Source organism: Anoplopoma fimbria, chromosome 2 (assembly GCF_027596085.1).
Source record: "Anoplopoma fimbria isolate UVic2021 breed Golden Eagle Sablefish chromosome 2, Afim_UVic_2022, whole genome shotgun sequence".
NCBI lineage: Eukaryota > Metazoa > Chordata > Actinopteri > Perciformes > Anoplopomatidae > Anoplopoma > Anoplopoma fimbria.
This window is the reverse complement of record NC_072450.1, coordinates 26,914,902-26,932,859: the sequence shown is the minus strand read 5'-3', so window position 1 is coordinate 26,932,859 and position 17,958 is coordinate 26,914,902. Positions and strand designations below refer to the sequence as shown.

At 41.0% G+C, this 17,958-nt stretch overlaps 1 protein-coding gene and 1 long non-coding RNA gene across 2 annotated transcripts in view; one reads left to right on the top strand and one right to left on the bottom strand.

The window, feature by feature from the left end:
* The window catches only part of LOC129100221 (uncharacterized), a 52,577-nt gene extending 39,174 nt beyond the window's left edge, over window positions 1-13,403 (top strand). The window contains exon 3 of the long non-coding RNA XR_008531659.1: window positions 13,321-13,403. This is a non-coding gene — a long non-coding RNA (uncharacterized LOC129100221). The remainder of the gene's footprint in view (window positions 1-13,320) is intronic.
* LOC129100147 (carbohydrate sulfotransferase 8-like) overlaps window positions 1-17,958 on the bottom strand; it is a 121,467-nt gene that overhangs the window by 21,340 nt on the left and 82,169 nt on the right. The window lies entirely within an intron of this gene.

Below are 17,958 nucleotides of genomic sequence, written 5' to 3'. Positions count from 1 at the left end.
TGACCTAAAACTTTAAGCTTATTCTATCATCACACCGCACAGCATCAGTGAAACGCATGCAATGAAAAAGTGAAAGTAGCTGTTCTTTGCCCCCACGGAGGTTGCTTGCGTTTTATACAGTCTTGTTGTCTTGTTGTGCTGTGCTAGGAGGCCGCGTTGCAGAACTTGGCTGGATTCTACCCTCAGCAGGTTGATCCACTGACAGCTCTGATGTTGCATGAAAAGCAGGTTCGACTGATGAGGGGATCTGGCCGAGCGGGAGTTTGGCCTGCGATGCGTTGCTGGCGTTCCCCGGCTCTTTGGGAGAACTGTGTTATTGAACGGGGCTCACTTGAACTCAGCGCCTTGCTCAGCGCCTGACAATGGGCTTCTTGCAATTGTACCAGTCCTTCAGTTTTTGTGATATGTCGACAGCCAAGAACAGGAGCCCTTGGTGGGCCGTACATGGGGTCGTGGGTGTAAACACCAAAAAAAAAAACAACAACGACGAAGAGACGAGATAGAAAGATATGGAGAGAGGGGAAGAAAAGAATGACACCAAGGGGCACAGTGGGAGAAACAAATAATAGGAACGGGGAGAAAGAGAGAAACAAGAAGCACAAGAAACAGAAACAGAATGCCAGTGGAGCGCAACAGAGCAGTATGTGACCCAAATATGACAAAACAAAGAGAAGTGGGTAGACATGAGACGCCCTCCATAAGCCCCTAACACTATAAATATTCATGAACTTCAGTCAGTCGTTTAGGTGATGAATGCCTGCTAACCACATGCTGATCTGTAATCAGTCACACCTGTTCTTTGACTGTTCGTCCCGATGCTTCATCCTCTTCTCATATTTTAACATTTAACGAATACATCAGCTGTGTTTTTGTAACCTTGTGTCCTAGAAATCCAATTTACAAACTACTAATTTGCAGCAGCAAATAGACGTTGAGAGAAACTGTATTTTATTTTGAATCCCTTTCATAACATTAAGTGTTTAACTAATACAACAATACAACCACAGGCGGGAGAAGGACTGGCAAACTTGTCTGTCAAAAAAACCCAACTCTGTACGCCCACCATTCATCTTTACCGCTGCCTGGCAACGTCTCTGCAGGAATGTAGCAACTTCATTACACTTCTTCCAAAATGTATTTGGAAAAAAACAACTAGTAATATATCATTGTAAATTTCTAGCAAATACTCTTTAACATGTCATGGCCATTTTCTGTTTTTCCATTTCAAACTCGTGCCACAACAGGGAATTGATCTTGTTGATTTTTGATCTTGTTGAGCCCATGTCCAAATGAGTAATTATAAATTTGCATTTTCTTTTACCTATTTCCTCAAAAGTTCGTTCAAATTTGTGCTATACATTTGGATGGAATCTTAATTGATCAATGCGTTAGAGAGATACTGGAAATCAAAAGCAACCTAATTCAAGGCTTTAAAGATAACTTTTACTGAAAGTGAAGTTTTAGAAATGTAATTTAAAAAAAACCAAAAACATTTAAGTTCATTATCTAGCTTTTTCACACAGACCCTGCAATACTGTCGTAAAGAAGATCCCACGGCTTTGCATTTCACACTGAACCAATCAACGACGCCATATTGCCACCACATCGTGTCATTTCAGATAGCCCGCCAGCATCACGTTAGCACGGAGGTGTTAAACACAAAAGCGCCGGTTTCGAGTGTGATGTATAACATCCTTAACAATAATTGAGGGTGAACTGAGTGTCGAGGTGCTCTTTCTAGCCCCCAATCTCGTTTGCTGTAGGTTAGCTGCTAACTGCTGTTAGCGGTCTCTCTTTAATTCATCAAAAATTTCCCGGTGTGTGTGGTCCGTACAAATAACCCGTCATCAAACGCCGCTGTCCCTTTTCACATAGACTTCGCCTCGATTTTGAGACGACCTCTGCTGCAGGCTCAGAATCAGGTTCCCCCATTCCGCCTCTGTACTTTTAATACAGAACTGCGAGGTGGAATAACGGCGCAACATTCCCCCCATGAACAAGCTGTGTGAAAGAGAGGAAAAAACAAACTGCTGGAAGAATCCCAGAATCAGAATGAGCTCCATGCCTGAGCATCGTGAAGCATCCTTTACGCTACTTAAGCCATTAATCTGTCCTGAGCATCAGCCCTATAATGGCGAGCTGTCCACGGTGGCCTTAAGTGAACAACAGAGTGGGCGTGACATCATGCTACCAGGAAGATGAGCTGTCAGTCAGGTGATGGACAGACCTCCAGGGGACTCACAGCCGCTGAAAGCTAAAAGCTAAAAGCAAACCGCCAATCGCTCCCCGAGACAGAGAGAGGAGGGATTAAACAGCCTCGCAAGCCATCACCCGCCCTAATGACGGCGGCCCAGAAACCCACATACCAGGACAGATCAGCCTCGCATCATGTCAGCGCGGCGTTATTAATGACAGACACTTAAAATCTTATTACAGCCTCGGCTCTCGGGCACGCTCGGCGGCCCTGTGGCTCAGCCTGGCGAGGATTGGCCAGGTAATGAATAAATGACACGCTCAACCGTTCCGCCAAAATAATATTGCGCTACATTAATGCCAGGAAGGAAAGGAAGGGAGTTTATAACAGGGAAAGAGCGGCACAGTCTACAGTCTGTACAATCACAGTTTCCATATGAAGGGCAATGGCGGCCAAGTTCCAATAATGGCCATCAGACAGCGACAGTAATGTGATAATGTAATTACTCAAGGCCCCTTTTTATAGTCGGAGGAACTTAAATAGCCGAAGTATGATACGGCTGTAATGTCAGTCATTAATCTTCACAATGGTTCCACAGAAAACGGACGAGTTATTCTATCAGCTGTCCAAATAGACGGTCAAACAAAGCTCGAGGTGGACTGTGGCTGCCATTAATATGCTGCACTTTTAGTCAATATTTTATATTAACAATGAATCACTATTTACAATTACCATTAATCCAATCAAATTTCTCTGACTGATCAAAGATCCATCTTTGTCTTTCAGCCTTTATGTGAAGCACACTGGACTTGTTGGAAGGTGCTGTACAAATATTCTTGCCTCTCCTCACCTTAAATCACCCAGTTCCTGTTCCAGGCAGTGTGGAGACAGGAAGTGTTATTTCACCTGCGAGCACGGAGCGATAGGCTTCCATTGGCTGTTTTCATCATTTTGAAGGTTATGGCACTTTGATGTAACACAAGCTGCCTCATTTGAATATCTAACACCACATCCTGCGTTTTAAGGATGACTCGCCAGTGGACTGCACATGTATCAAACGTTTCCAGTGAAACATTGATCGAGATTGGTTAGAACGCTGTGATGATTTCTCTTAAATGGGAACAAATTGGCTTTTTGAAAGTGGTAGAAGGTGACCTGTACTCATAAGTTAATGGCTTTTATCCACAGTAGCAGAGCTTACCTTTCACCAATATGGATTACAGTCCAGTTATAGTTATAGATGAGATGGTTCTCTGTATTTGGAAAAGCTACTGTGCATTATCATGCTACAGAAAATATATTTGCTAATTCACAGGTCATGTAAATGCAAAAAGACTCGACCTCAAATGAATGGCTTGACAAAAATGATGAGGGATTAGAAATACTAGCATCCATGATATGGTTTTCCTAATTTTTTGGGATATGCGCACCCATTCACAAGCTGATGTTTATGCTACAGAACCACACGGCAACTGTCAAACTCAATCCGAGCCAGGCCCGTCACCAAATGTTGATAATTTGCTATTCATGCAACTGAAGTACAAAACACAGACTCTGTGATTGCCAGAAGGATCGTGTTATGACACATTACAAAGAGCTGGTTGTTGCAACTTCTACTTTAATATACCATCCTTGTTCACGTGTGCATATGATGGAGATGCTGCAGCATCGCTGATGAGGAGTCGGAATCAAATACGTGAGCCAAAACGGGAATAAACAAGTACGGCAGATTTGGTTATTCGGTAAAAACGAAGATGGCGGGTTCTGTGTAAATTATAGCACCATTGCTTTTCATAAGATATGTTTAAAAAAAGGTGGTTTTTACGTGCTTGCTTGGACATTACTATGTGTAAGAGGCTGTAGCAGGCTCGGTCTAAAAGCTAGAGGAAAGATGTTGTTATCATATGAGCAAATGGATACATTGGTACAAACCATGTCATGCTTGTTGGAAAGTGGGATGAAAATTTGGCGATTTTTTTTTTTTTTTTTTGAAGGGGTCCCTTTCACCTCAAGAATAAAAATCTATTTCAAACTAGGTACATATGAATTTTTCTGCTTAACGGGATACCCAAACAGTCTTACAATTGATAATCCAAATGAGCCCAAACTTGACGTCCCAGTATAAATTGACCTGTTGTGACCTCTAGCATAATCACAGCAAAATGAAACTTTGAAACCATCAATAGAGACCTAGGACATTGAGAGGATGAATGTGTTTTACCATGTATATTGTTAATAAGGCTGCTAATGAGCAGTTTCCAGAAAGGTAGTGCTCGCCATCCAATCACTATAAAATGCATGAATGCATAATGCAGAAATCTAAAAATGTCAAAAGTGTTTGATACCAATCACAGCATGACTTTTGCTATGGTGTTACTTAATGTCTTAATGTGGTTCAATATTTTGAGTGGTAAACGTGCGTTAACTTTGCACAGAATCTGTATAATAAATGGCATCAACCAAAAAACATTACAAAACATAAGTGAGCATGGCTGTCATATACTTCCATCATAATGTTCTAACCATTTACACTTTCACAATTTATTTAAATTCATGAATTAGTCTTTTTTTTCTTTTTCTGTGACACGACTATAACAACTTGTAAAACTCAAATGAATCTTCAGGTTCCCAGCTTCCAGATGATGTACATCATCCCACCCCCCAAAAAAACAACACAAAATTGGGTCTATATGGTTCTCCAAGGGTTAATTGCTACCAGAATATGTCTGAATATGAGAGGAACCATGAAAACTGTGCTGTAATAGGAGCCATGTAACACTCCTGTCCTCGTCTTCACACTCTGAAAGTGTTTGACAGTGTGTCAGTGGCACATTATACATCCACCCACAGCAAGAGCTACAGCAGCGTCATCTGAACAAGCCACAGCATCTCCCATTGGTGCTAATGTGAGCCTGTCTGCTGGGCTGAATGACGTGAACCAGTCGGCCTCCCTGTCGAGACCAAACATAAGCCAATCGCCGACACCGCCATTAGCTCACCTTCAGTGTGTGTGTGTGTGGTGAGCACCGGTCCACAGGGTGATCTCCTGTCATACAGAGGCCCAAACAATCCACAGCCATCAAATATTAGAGGTGACTGTACATCTGCTAATTAACCAGAATAGCAAATGAAACCTGGGAGGCATCATTCATTACTCCGGCATACACACCGGAGCCCGATTCAGACGTTTCAGCCTGTGACAAACGGCGCAGTGGGGAGAGACGCTCTCCTCATTTGTCAGCTTTTCACATCGAGTTCCAATTTCCTTCGCTCCTAAAACTTAGCAATCGGAAAAGGGGGGAGATTGGCTCCTAAGAGGTCTGTCTACAGCACCTAGGGATAAGGTCATAATGTGAAGGAAACAAGAGGAGCCAAAAGGTTCTCTGCCACTAAAGGGAGGGGTTCCAAAGTTGAGATAAAAAACGAGGGAGAAATACGATCATCTACATAATTGGGGAAAAAGATCTCTATCGGGACGACTTCACCTCGGGCCTAATGACTTGTTTCATATTTGCTCCTGTTTTTTTTTTGTTGTGATATTTCACTAGCTGTATTCTGAGTGACTTCCCTGCAAATCCCAGAGAGAAAAAAGTTGGTATCCGTCTACAGTAAGTTGTGGCCCTTGTACCAAGTACAAAACTGACGTTGTATCCCTTGGGGAGCAGAGTTAGACAGACTGTGTCACGATCAAAAGACACTGAACGCATCAGCTTCTTCTCTCTTTGCCCCGCCGACGAAATGCGAGGCAGATAAGGCGACGATATTAACATTGGCAAGCCGTCTCCGAGTTGATGGACAGCTTTTTGATATCTGTGGTTTTGTACAAAATGAATCACTATCTTTTTCTTTTTCTTTTTTGCTGCAGAAACCCATCCAGATGTCTCCAGTGTCACATTTTCAATACAGTCATTTGTGCTAGCTCTCAGTGTGTGCACCAAGGAAACAAGCTCCAGCTCCTAAATCGGCAGATTCACAATCACTGTGGGCAAACGCCAAAAGTTTGATAGAATCGTCCAGAAGGAGCCGTGTGGGAGGAGTGACACTGGTGAGTTTTTGGAGAGAGAGATGAAGAGGCAGACTGCAGCTTTTTTTTTTTCTTCCTCCCGGTTGAAGTGGCAGTGAGTGAAAACCTGAACCCATAGAGAATTGCGTTCTGACCCCTTTGGTGCGAAAAATATGCGAGGACACCAAATTCCAAACAACTCTGCTTGCACCACGGTGATTGAATCGCTCGGCAACACGTGGAAAGCAACACATATTCGCCGAGACGCAGATCACATCCCTTTCAGAGCCCACATCCTGCAACCCACCGAGTGCTTGTAAGAAAAAAGGTCAGCTCTGTTTCCACCGGAGGCGTTTTGAAGCTGGGTTGACTCCAAAGCAACTGGTGAGAGTGAGAGAGAGAGAGAGGGCGGGCGACTGACTCGCCCTCTGACCTGGCAGCAAAAACCTAACTGTATCTCTCCGGTCATCTTTTCATTACATTTCTTCGCTTGCCTCTCTTCCACGAATATGCACTCATGGACGCCCTCTTACAAAAGGAGGCCATCTGCTTTCTTGGAGAAATCATTCCTGAGAGGGAAATGATGAAAGGAGGGGTGGTATGTGTTTTTACTCCCTTGTAGAGGTTGGGGGGGGGGGGGGCCTTTGGGTGATACCGACATTTCGCCGCAGAAAGGGATCCACACAGCCGTTATGAAGGGCTGTTAAGGAGAGGAGCATATTGTGCTGCAGCAGGAAAAAAGGCCACTGTTTCCCTCTTTCCCTCTCAAGCCAAGTTGAAAGGGGCCTTCAAATATTCATAGACATCCCCATCAATAAAGCGGAGCTGCAGTCATCACCACACGAAGGGGGGGCTCTAATGGCCATGAGGCCAAAAAAGGTTGGCGGTTAGGACCCCGGAGGGGGCGGGCAAGAGTAGGATGATGCCGCCTCCCCTCACAATATTCAGGAGCAAATTGGTACTTCAACCAGGATTGTCAAGGTCCATTCTCGGATGCACTTCGTGTATTGGCTTTGGTAAAATGAATCCCCCCCCCCCCCCCTATGAGAGAGGTCTATGTCAGCATCGCTTATTAAGGGAATTTGATTAAGTGATTAAAGGCGAAAGTCAGGCCTTGGACCAGCACCGCTCGATCGATAGTTCTCATAAGTCAACAAAGTAAACTGCTCTCTTGGCTGTTTGATTTAAGCTGCACAAGGACGAAGCAGCAGGTGCCGCACTCAGCAGAGGACAACACCTTCCGGAAGGTTTGAACAGAGGGGGCGAGATGTCAAAACGAAACACGCACTACGATATGTTGCTATGGTCATGGAATGAAACGCATTAAATTCAATTATTTTATGTAATTATTCTAGTAATGCACGTAGCTATGTAATGCAGGTTTCTCCTTATATTCTATTGCAAACTTAAACAATTGTTCAGGTGTGTGCAAGCTACTTGACATCCACTTGTAAATTCTGGCTTTGGTCGTCGATGCCATTCCCCCCCCCCGCTTTCGTCCACTAACAAGATATCCGGTTTGCCATCTGCACTCTCCGGTCTGCCTGATTCCATCTGAATGCAGCATTACATGCAATATTTTATCAATCACAAGAAAAAAACAGCCATCTCAAAGAAGTTGCTGCAAAAGAGCTGCAAAAAAACCAAAACTGAAGCAACCCTGTTGGTGATATCTCATTTTCCAACCACTTTTTTTCCCCCTTTGCACGTTAATCATATCATTACAACATTAATACAGACTACAGGCATGCATTTGTAATTACGCCTTAGATAATTGAAGTCCTAAATGTTTTCATTCTCAGGCAGAAATGGAAACTCCAAGTGAACACTTTCGTGGCGCAGAAGATTATACCTTAATGCCAAGATATTAGAGTGGAATTGAATTTCACAGGGGGAAAAAAAAAGTACAAAGTTATATGCTCTCGCTCTCTCTGGGTTACCGCCTGTCAGGCCCTGATGAAAGGCCATAAAGTTGAAGCATCCACCAAAGAGAATCTGGCTTTTTAAGAAATTAATTCAGCCGATCCTCTTTGCACATGTTGGCTTCCAATGAAACTACTGAGAGCAAATATTAGCATTAGACTGACAGACGAGATTGATTGGAGACAGAGAGGGAAACATGTACTGTAGGTTTTCATGTGTACGCCACTCGTGTATGTGCACTTGAGCTTGTTGGCGGAATCCTCCACTGTCAAAACGGAGGCACGCTAAGACTCCCGTGTGCGAGGAAGCAAAGGCAAGCTTCCTTTAGACTCTTTCATGACAAAAAACCTACGGCAGAGCTGATTTAGAGGATACTGTTTCAAAGCTCCGGGGTTACTCCAATAGCACGCAATTTATTTGGACACCGCAGCTAATCTGAATGCTCCATCTTATTCCAGCGTGTTATCTGTTAAAGAACTGCATCTGTTCTTATCTGCGGTGTGTTAATGCCCAGTGAGCACGATAAATTCGCCAACCCCCCAAATCTACGAGCAGGAGACGGATGACTAGTGTTTTCATGTGGAGAACATCACCTACATTAGCAAAACAAAAGGCCACCGTCATATACAATGAACTCCCTACATAAAGAGCTGATGTGTGTTTGTGTTATTCAGCGAAAGGGCATGAGAGAAGAAGAAATAGAGAAAGGAAGAGTTGATAACTAAGTTCCCATAAGAGGAGAAACCCCTGTACTTCCTGTTGAGTTAACAGTATAGACACAGTCATGTTGTGATGGATGTGCACTCAAATTAGAAACAGATCTGATGAAAATGCATGCAGTGTTAATTAAAATGTTTAAAAAAAGCATGGAAATTAGAAATGTATTGTCCTGTGATTAGATCTGTGATTTGATTAATTAAAAGATTATTTGATTAAAATATAGCTCCTTTGAATAAAACCGAGCCATGTTTTTTCACCGGCACATGCTATGTTAAACCATTTATTCTATGCACACACAAAAATTGGAGGTATCCCAAAAAAGAGATAAATTTAGGGATGAGGCAAAATGCATGTAAATTTAAAACGCTGTGATGAAACTGCATGCAAACTAAGAGAGATTGATTACGTGTCAGACTCACTGCTTAATTCAAAATCTGATTAAAAACTGTAACGGCTAATACCATCCTTAAAATAATCTATCACACTGCAAAATTGCTTTTCTTTAAAACACATGGCGTTTATTGTTTATCATGATTGCTTTTTTTGTCTTGGAATACTTAATCACTTTGAAGAATTTTATATTTGGTTTATTTGCATAAAGATTTTGTTGCAGGCAATTAAAAGGATGATCGAAGTTTGTTTTTTCTTGCGGCAATATCAAGCCAATTTAATCTAATTTACTATCAAAACTGCCATGTTAAATAAAATAAACGATAGAATCAACACCCTACTGTCCATAAGCAGTACTTTTCTCTGCTCTAAGAGTAGTAAATGTTATTTAAAAAGGCTGAATTTACATTTTTTTATTAAATGTTTTTAAATTCAAAGCTACTGTTAAGTTTTCCAAATGATACCTTACATGTCTGTCGTCAGATTTCATGATGGCATCACCCTAAAATAACTGATGTTGTTCTATAAATGAAATTGATGGTGCTGTTAGATTGTTGCTAGACCGCTCCCTTAATATCGGTGCGGGCCTCCCCTTTGTGTACAGGAGTGCAAACTAGTTTAGACCGCAGTAAAAATGTGACTTCATCAAATATCAATTGAAGCAGAATATTTTGTTGGACAAAAACTTTTGGATTGAGAACTGAGCACCGCGTCGCTCGCTGTGTGTCTGTTTAAGAGAGTGACGGAGAAACGGGGAAGAAAAGGTGTATGCACAAAATGTGTCTATAAAATATTAATAATGATAAGTCAAATGTCAATGTTATATAAGATGAGATAAAAATGTTAATGTGATATTAATATTAATTGTGTGCCAAGTACAGGCACACAATTTATATTTGACATAACATTTTCACACTATCTTTAATCACAGAATCGAAGGTTCTAGGATCGGAGGACATGAAAACAGAACCGAGCGCTCAGCTCTTTGTCACCAGAATCGTATTTTTGGTAAATCGAATGCCGGTTCTTTCGCACACAGTGTGGATGGAACACACTTGTGTCTGTGCAGCAGCGGGTTGAGTTCTGGGCTGAGATGGATGTGTTTGTACGTCAGAATCTTGTTTGGTGCGGCCTTAAGCCTCGCGATGAAGAGAATGGAGGTTAAGGGTTGGATTATGAAATGAAAACAAGTCTGATATTACACGGGATCACAATGCAAACAGATGTGCGTGTGTGTCTTTGCTTACATGTGTGCAAGTGTTCTCGTGTTTAAGCAATATGTGCAAGAGCGCTGCTTTATGCGGATGTGTGTGTGTGTGTGTGTGTGTGTGTGCGTGCGCTCTCTTCCTGCAGGCGTGTGAGTGTGGTTGTGCTGTCTGAGAGGTAAAGCCTGTGTTATTGGGCAGCAACCCTCCAGCTCCCAGCTCTTTGTGGGTGTACACAGACTGAGGGAGCAGTGGGAGCGACAGAGATTGCCACCACCTGCGGCTCAGCTGGGAGCTGCTGCAGAATGAGAGCTAGGGGAGAGAAAAGGGGGGGTATTGGAGAGGAGGTGAAGGAGGAGTACATAATTACATGGCAGAGCAGAAGCTCATCTCTCGGTACTCTGAAACCCCCTCCTTCTTTTCTACAGGACACACACACACACACACACACACACCCTCCACCTCCTTTATGTCTTGGTTGTGGGGAAAACAATCCATCAGGCAAAGGTCAGTGTACCCTCACCTTCACCACACCAGGTACACACACACACACACACACACACACACACACACACACACACACACACACACACACACACACGCACACACATTTAGGAGCATGATAACATTTTAATCAAGATAAAAACCAAGAAAAAGAAAATGAAAAGCTGATGTTCGTGGGGTATGTTTGTATGTTGCTTTGATGGAAAAACTGAAAAAAAATAATGTTGCCCAAAATAAATAAATGTGCTATATTTACATGCTTGTGTCTTATACAACTATGAAGTGATGGCATAACATTGCAGGCAGTAGCTCAAGAAAGCCCAGGACACGATAAACTGTTCAAAAGCCGACATTAATCATTGATCACATCCTTTGTATCCGTATGTTCACGAGCTGTTCTCATTAAGTTAAAGAGATGAACAAAAGAAACACACTCTTTTCTTTTCTCTCTATCCTTTTTTAACATTTCTTTTAACAACTGCTACTGTATTTTATTCAAACCGGCAACAACTTGATTTGTTGGCCACTTGGGGGCAGTGCAATCACTTTGTGAACACAGAATTGACAAATCATCATCTTTTAAGTTGATATGGTAAACTTTTTAGCAAATGGCACATGTACGTATTCAGTCTTTTTGTAGCTCTGTTTTTAGTGAAGGAATTTGTAGTAGTAGTAGTTGTTGTTGGGGTGGTAGCAGTGTTCATTTAACCAGCTTTTTTTAGTCATGTCATTAGACTTTGTTTCTTTTAAGGCAGGGTTCACCCTGGACAGGTCGCCAGACTGTTGCAGCGCTGACACATATAGACAGACAACCGTTCACGCTCACATCCACACCTACGGGCAATTTAGAGTCTTCAATGAACCTCAGCTGCATGTCTTTGGACTGTGGGAGGAAGCTGGAGAACCCGGAGAGAACCCACGCTGACACGGGGAGAACATGCAAACTCAACACAGAAGGGCGTCTATTCGGGAATTGTACCCGGGCCCCTCTTTGCTGTGAGACAACAGTGCTACCCACCACACCACTGTGCAGCATATTTTTTTTTCATATTTTCTTTTCTTCATGTTTAATCAACCTCATTCTGTTTTAGTCAAGTTTTAATTAACAAAAGTCTAGGCCTTTAGTTTCATCTAAAACCATTTTTTTGTCAATGCAAACTGACATTTTGAGATTTTTTTGTCTTCAGATAATATTGAATATTTCAGTCATTGCAGTTTAGCCAAAATATCACCTTGTTTCTTTCTCCCAAGCCCTGTGGTGGTCATTGTTAACTTTAAAAAAAAAAATAATAATCACAAACGCGTGCACATGCAGTCAATAAATACTACTTGCTTGACAGAACATGTAAAAGAAGTAAAAATACGAATCTGCACATCAGATAACGCTCCCATGAATTTACATTTGTGTAGAACCAAGTGGCATTTTGAGTAACAAGCTCCACTTTTGAGAATTTCCATCATTGTTAACTTTGACCTAACTAAGTAAGTTACTCCGAGTCCTCCTGAATGCACTCAATTTGTGCTGCCGGTGTAGTCCAGATCAGTGTTGCCTGATCAGATTGACAGTTTCACAACATAAAACCCGCCCTATTCAATTATAACCAGCCAAAATCAGAACCTTGCCAGAAACCTGGGTACATGTTGCTATTACATGTGCAATAGAAAAGGCTAGAAAGCTACAAATGTTTATCACATTTGATATATATATATACATATAGGCTATTGCAACCCACAACGAATGCAGTCAGACAACCATAACTCATGTCAATCAAATATGTCTCTAATTAAATGAGCCAATAATACGAATTGTTACCAGTGTTTTTCAAAACTCCCCCAAAATGTTGACAAAAGAAACCAAAACTTCATCTACCAGCCATACTCTATTTCTCCCAACCTAACTTAATCAAAACAAGCAGTAATCAGCCCCATCTGGCAACACTGGCCCAGATATGGAGGGCACGGAACAGGAAAAGGAACTGCTTCATTGAAAAAAGAAATGCTATAACTATATTTCGTCTTTTTTTTTTTTTTGTCAAGAAAAATAAATAGGCAATTTCTTTTCTATTTTACAACCATTAAGCTCCTTTTTTCAATAAAGAATAGTGCATATTGATGAAGTCGGTGTTTAATGACGCCTGTTCCGTTTCTTCTTAGTCATAGACAAAAAGCTGATTATGATGATAAACATATTTATAGTTTTCCTTAATGAAATTATCACCCTTTTTTTTTTAGATTTTTTGTGCATCTGAAAACAGACTTCACATAGTATTCTATTTCAACCCAGAAGTGATAAGCAAATACATCAACTTAATAACAAAGGGAGCCGTTTTGATAGAAGAGCAGTGAGTGGGCTCATTCTAATTAAACTACTTTTGGCACAGGACTTCCTGCAGACCTGCCCGGGCTGAGTTGGATCCCAGTGAAGCTTTGAAAAGCTGCCGCGGTGTGGCTGCACATGACCGACCAATCGATGGATGCTATCCTGCTTGACAATTGAAACGAGAGTGTGCCTGGTTCTCAGTCATAGAAAATAAATTGATACTATTTGTGTGTGATTTCCCAAAGCGGCAAGGCTGCTCTTTATCGAGACATCAGCGGGGCTTTATGGAGGGAAACAAAACAAAGTTGGAGGGAAGCCTTCAAAAGCTGGCAAGACTCCGTAGTCTCTATGGGTCACACATATTAAGGGATCAGATAAAGAGTTGAAAACGAAAGCGGCAGCAGCAGTGGTAGACCTTGATTTTATAAATACTAACGATAAAACAATGTGATGTTACCTAGAATGTATCATAGATGTATATAAGTACCTTAAATAGTACCATAAATTGTGTCCCGCCTGAAATGCTCCTCTACGACAATTTGCACTTCATTTGCTCCTGCCTGTGTGTTAAAACGGACAAAGCTGATATCTCCTGTTTGTCTACACTGAGTTATCAGGCACACGCAAAGCTCCTTACATATCCTGCTGGGTGCAACAATAACACACAAATGATGCACACTGCTTTACTGAGCATTTTCCAAAATTAACATCACACAGTTTTTCACAGTGAATAACCAAGTGGAAGGTGAAAAAAAAACCAAGCAGAGTCAAAAGCATTTCCATTCAGTGTTGTTTTTCCCATCCATCCAAAGATGCACTTTATGGTTCCCTCTATAGATAAACGTCTTGTAAACAAGCTTTGTAAAAGTGTTTGATGTCAATTCAAACCAGATTTCTTTATAGTTTAGGGGGTATGATTTAAATTTTGTTTCATATTTATTCTCATTATTATCTACCCAAGATCTTCCTTGTTGCCAGTGTTTTGGTACTTTTTGTAAAAAGAAAAAAAAAAAAAGTTGAATGAAATCTTAAGTAAAGAGGTAAAAAATGAAACACCAAAGTATGGCGTTACATTTTGTACTAACTTGTCATTTAGAAGTGCCTTCATCAAGTGTTCAAGTGTTGATTCTAGAAAGAAATGTTGGAAAAATGATGGTGCAAAGCATGTGCAACGGCGCCATAAGTGATACATCAAGTTCAATAGCCCTCTGGGCTGGACGAGCACTTCGTATTACTGCATTATATCTTAATTACTCACTATATAAGGTGAACAAACATTGTCATATTTTCAGTTTGGGCGACCAAAAGCTGAGGCGTGGTTGCCTCTTTTAGAAGTTAATGTTGAACCCTGCAGTCAAGATTCCTTCCTATTTATCTCTCACACAAACAAACCCAGAAATGGTACATGTCAGGTGTTTTTATAACTATTCAGAACCGTCGCCTACATGAGGCCCTTCAGATGCCTTCAGTACACAGTTAAAACTTGTTATTACTCCATATGTCTCAGGTTAATTATAAGTACTTTAGCTATAAACCTTTTGGTGGTTAAGATGCAGTAAATTCCGCCAACATGTCTCGTGTGTTTTTATTCATGTTGTGTCAAAGAAGCAAGCTTTTGGACATTTCACCACTGTTTGTTTGGTCATTGTTTAGACATATTAATTATGATGACCTCCCCACGTCAAGATTGTAATGTCACGCGGGGGGCGCCCCATACGAAGAGAAACAAGCTTAGCACAGGGATTAATATCACCGAGCTCCGTGGAGTTGAAAAGACAGCCATTCTTCTTATGTAAATTGGACGGCTGGATAAAAAAAAAGACTAGCTCGGCTTCCAAATGCCACTTCATTGAGCCGCAGCTCGCCAGAAACCAATAAATAACTCTCAAAATGAAAGAAAGCAGCCGGAAAAGATCATGCCGTTTTTATTATGAATATCCGCAGCAATATTTTATTGTTATTAAAATCCTCTGGTTCATAGACGCTACCTCATATCCCCCTGAAGAGCTGTTTTAATATCCTTATAATTTAATATCCTCAGCAGGATTCATTTTTATCTTTCTGTCTGACACTGCTCCCTGCAACTTACATTCGGTGACAGCAAATGCAGATGTAGTGCATTAAGTGACACTGCTGAATAATAATTTCATGGCAATGGCATGAGGATATTTCAGTTTTTTTTTTTTTTAATCCAAAAGGCTGGGTAAGGATTCATATTTGCAGTTGAATCTCTTTTGAAAATTACAGGGGGAAGAAGTGGTTTTGCATAATAGCTTTAAGAGTTCACCGCTTGTATAATTTACCCAACAGAGCGGAGGTCAACAACCCGTTTGACTTAATGAGATTTTAATTCCTCATCAAGACTATTTACATACCACATCATTTTTGGTAAACCAGTTTTTTACTGAGCGTCGAGCCTGGAGTACCTTTGTGGTTTGTTTTTAGAAAGTGGGCATCCGTTTGGGAATTGCGCAGCGTTAGGTTGAGAGTACTCGTGTGTGTTTAGGGGTGGGGGTGGCGACATTTAGATTTTCATTTAACTGTTCGATCAGAGCGTCGTCTATGACTGAAAAGCTACAGAGGCTTCCTCAGTAATTGTCTGGTCTGTCGTTCACCTCGCTGCACTCACCTTCATTGTCTAAAATGATCCATGGCCCCACCTCCAGGCGCCAGATCGGACCCCAAATAGGACAGCGGCAAAGTCAACAAATTCGGTGTCTGTGTTTCTCCTACAGAGAAACTCGGCTTGTTCTTGCCGTGGGGGTGATTTTCAATGTATCCTCATACAAAGTGTTTGTATGATATTTACGGGAAAAGTTTTCCTATGAAAGTCCAGCTACACGCATAAATTTCCATTCGTTACATGCATCAAGTATTTTCAAAATGAACTTCGGTCTTCATAGGATACAACTTACTTCGTGAAATACTTAGTTAGCTACAAGAAAAGATCGTGAAATACTTAGTTAGCTTTAGGGAAAGCTGAAATAGTTTGTTAGATTTGGGCAACAAAACTACCTAGCTTAAGGAAAAGATCCGGGTTTGGATTAAAATACATATGTTAGTGTTCTGTTACTGTAGTACGTAAGTTACGTGACAAAAACAATCTACGTTGATTTCTGGTTTCACGTAGGTCCCACCCGCCCTACGTCGGCTTTTGCGGTCTGATTCATGATTATGTGGATTACATGCAATCTGATATTGTGGGATAGCTACCAATCACAGGTTATTGTTTTTCGTAGGTATAGCTATGAATGCTGGGTGAGAACAACCTGTGACATAACGACTTGTCAGCGTGCGCACGCACACACACTAACATACAGCTGTCGACGTATTCTTACTTTCAGTTTTGGTTCCGTTTTTTGAATCAAAACAAAATTTGTGTTTTTTGGCAAATGAATTGGATCCTTTTTCTTTTCTGTTTTCAATTGAAGAAGCTGTGACTACTTTAGCTTTTTCTCTACTTGTACAATGAGATTCTGGTCAGACGGTTGCTTGAGCTGCTTCGGATCGAATACTGTCTCTACTCTGTCATAACCGAAGTGGTTAGCAAAACAGATAGCGCTTTTGTTGATGCACTTGCAAAGAGAGACAAAGGTTGGAAAACAGAGTATTAAAGAGACACTTGAAGATAAGTAATAAGTATTTCATAGAGTTCTCGCTTTTCTTTGGTTTCTACATGCAAACTTCACAGATATAAGGTTTATTTTTCCATGAAAGGCAGGCTATGAGGAGAGGCTGAAGGTTCTCTCTGTGATTCGAGTTAGATTTCTAGGTCAGTAGCAAATACTACAGTCGATTCTTCCACTTTTACTATGGATTTCTGAGCTCTGTGGGAGGCAGAAAACATCTTGACACTCTTCTTTCCCTCCGCTACAGTGCATATTGCCGCAGGGTGCCTTATTAAGAGATGTTTTGGAAAGAGGTTTTTGGAGAGTAAGTTTCAATTATTGGCAGGCAGGGACTAGCTAAAACATTTCAATGCCAGAAAATGAAAAGTAGGGATGACAGGGAACAGTCCTGTGTTTGATACATGCACACTCTTTACAAGCGCACATACTTTATGGACTAAATCAACATTTTGGTTGTCTGACTGGCTGATTTGTATCAGTTTCATGTATCAGTGAAGTAGCAGCAGTGCAGTATATACTGTGGATACATTTTTTATTCCATTAAATTCAGTTTTATTTATGGCGAGCATTGTGCTGAGGTCCAGCCAAACTGGAGACCCATATGTCGGTCAAGATTGTTCTTTAAAAACTGATTTTGAAAGAAATGAAATGCGGTGTTAAACCATTTTCAGTTTATTGTACTTCTGCAGCATATCCAGACATGCAGGTATGGCATAGTATTTCATCCAGTGTAAGTGAATCAGAGTAGATCAGTTCTCTACATCATCCCAATTACTGCCCAGACTCTGAGGTATAGATGCACAGAGAGAGGGAGGGAAAACATGCTCGGAGAGTACGTCAACAGAAATACAATTTATATATATATGTAATTTATTTTAGTCAATTTTCAAAATTGTGCAATATAGAGCTGTGATATATCAATTAATCAATAATTTGTCAACAATTTAATTAAAACGCAAACTATTTTGACAAATTAGTGAGAATTTATTATTTTTTTAAAGGAAAAATTGTCTGATTCCCACTTCTTAAATGTAAATATGTTCTGGTTTCTCTACTCCTCTATGACCAAA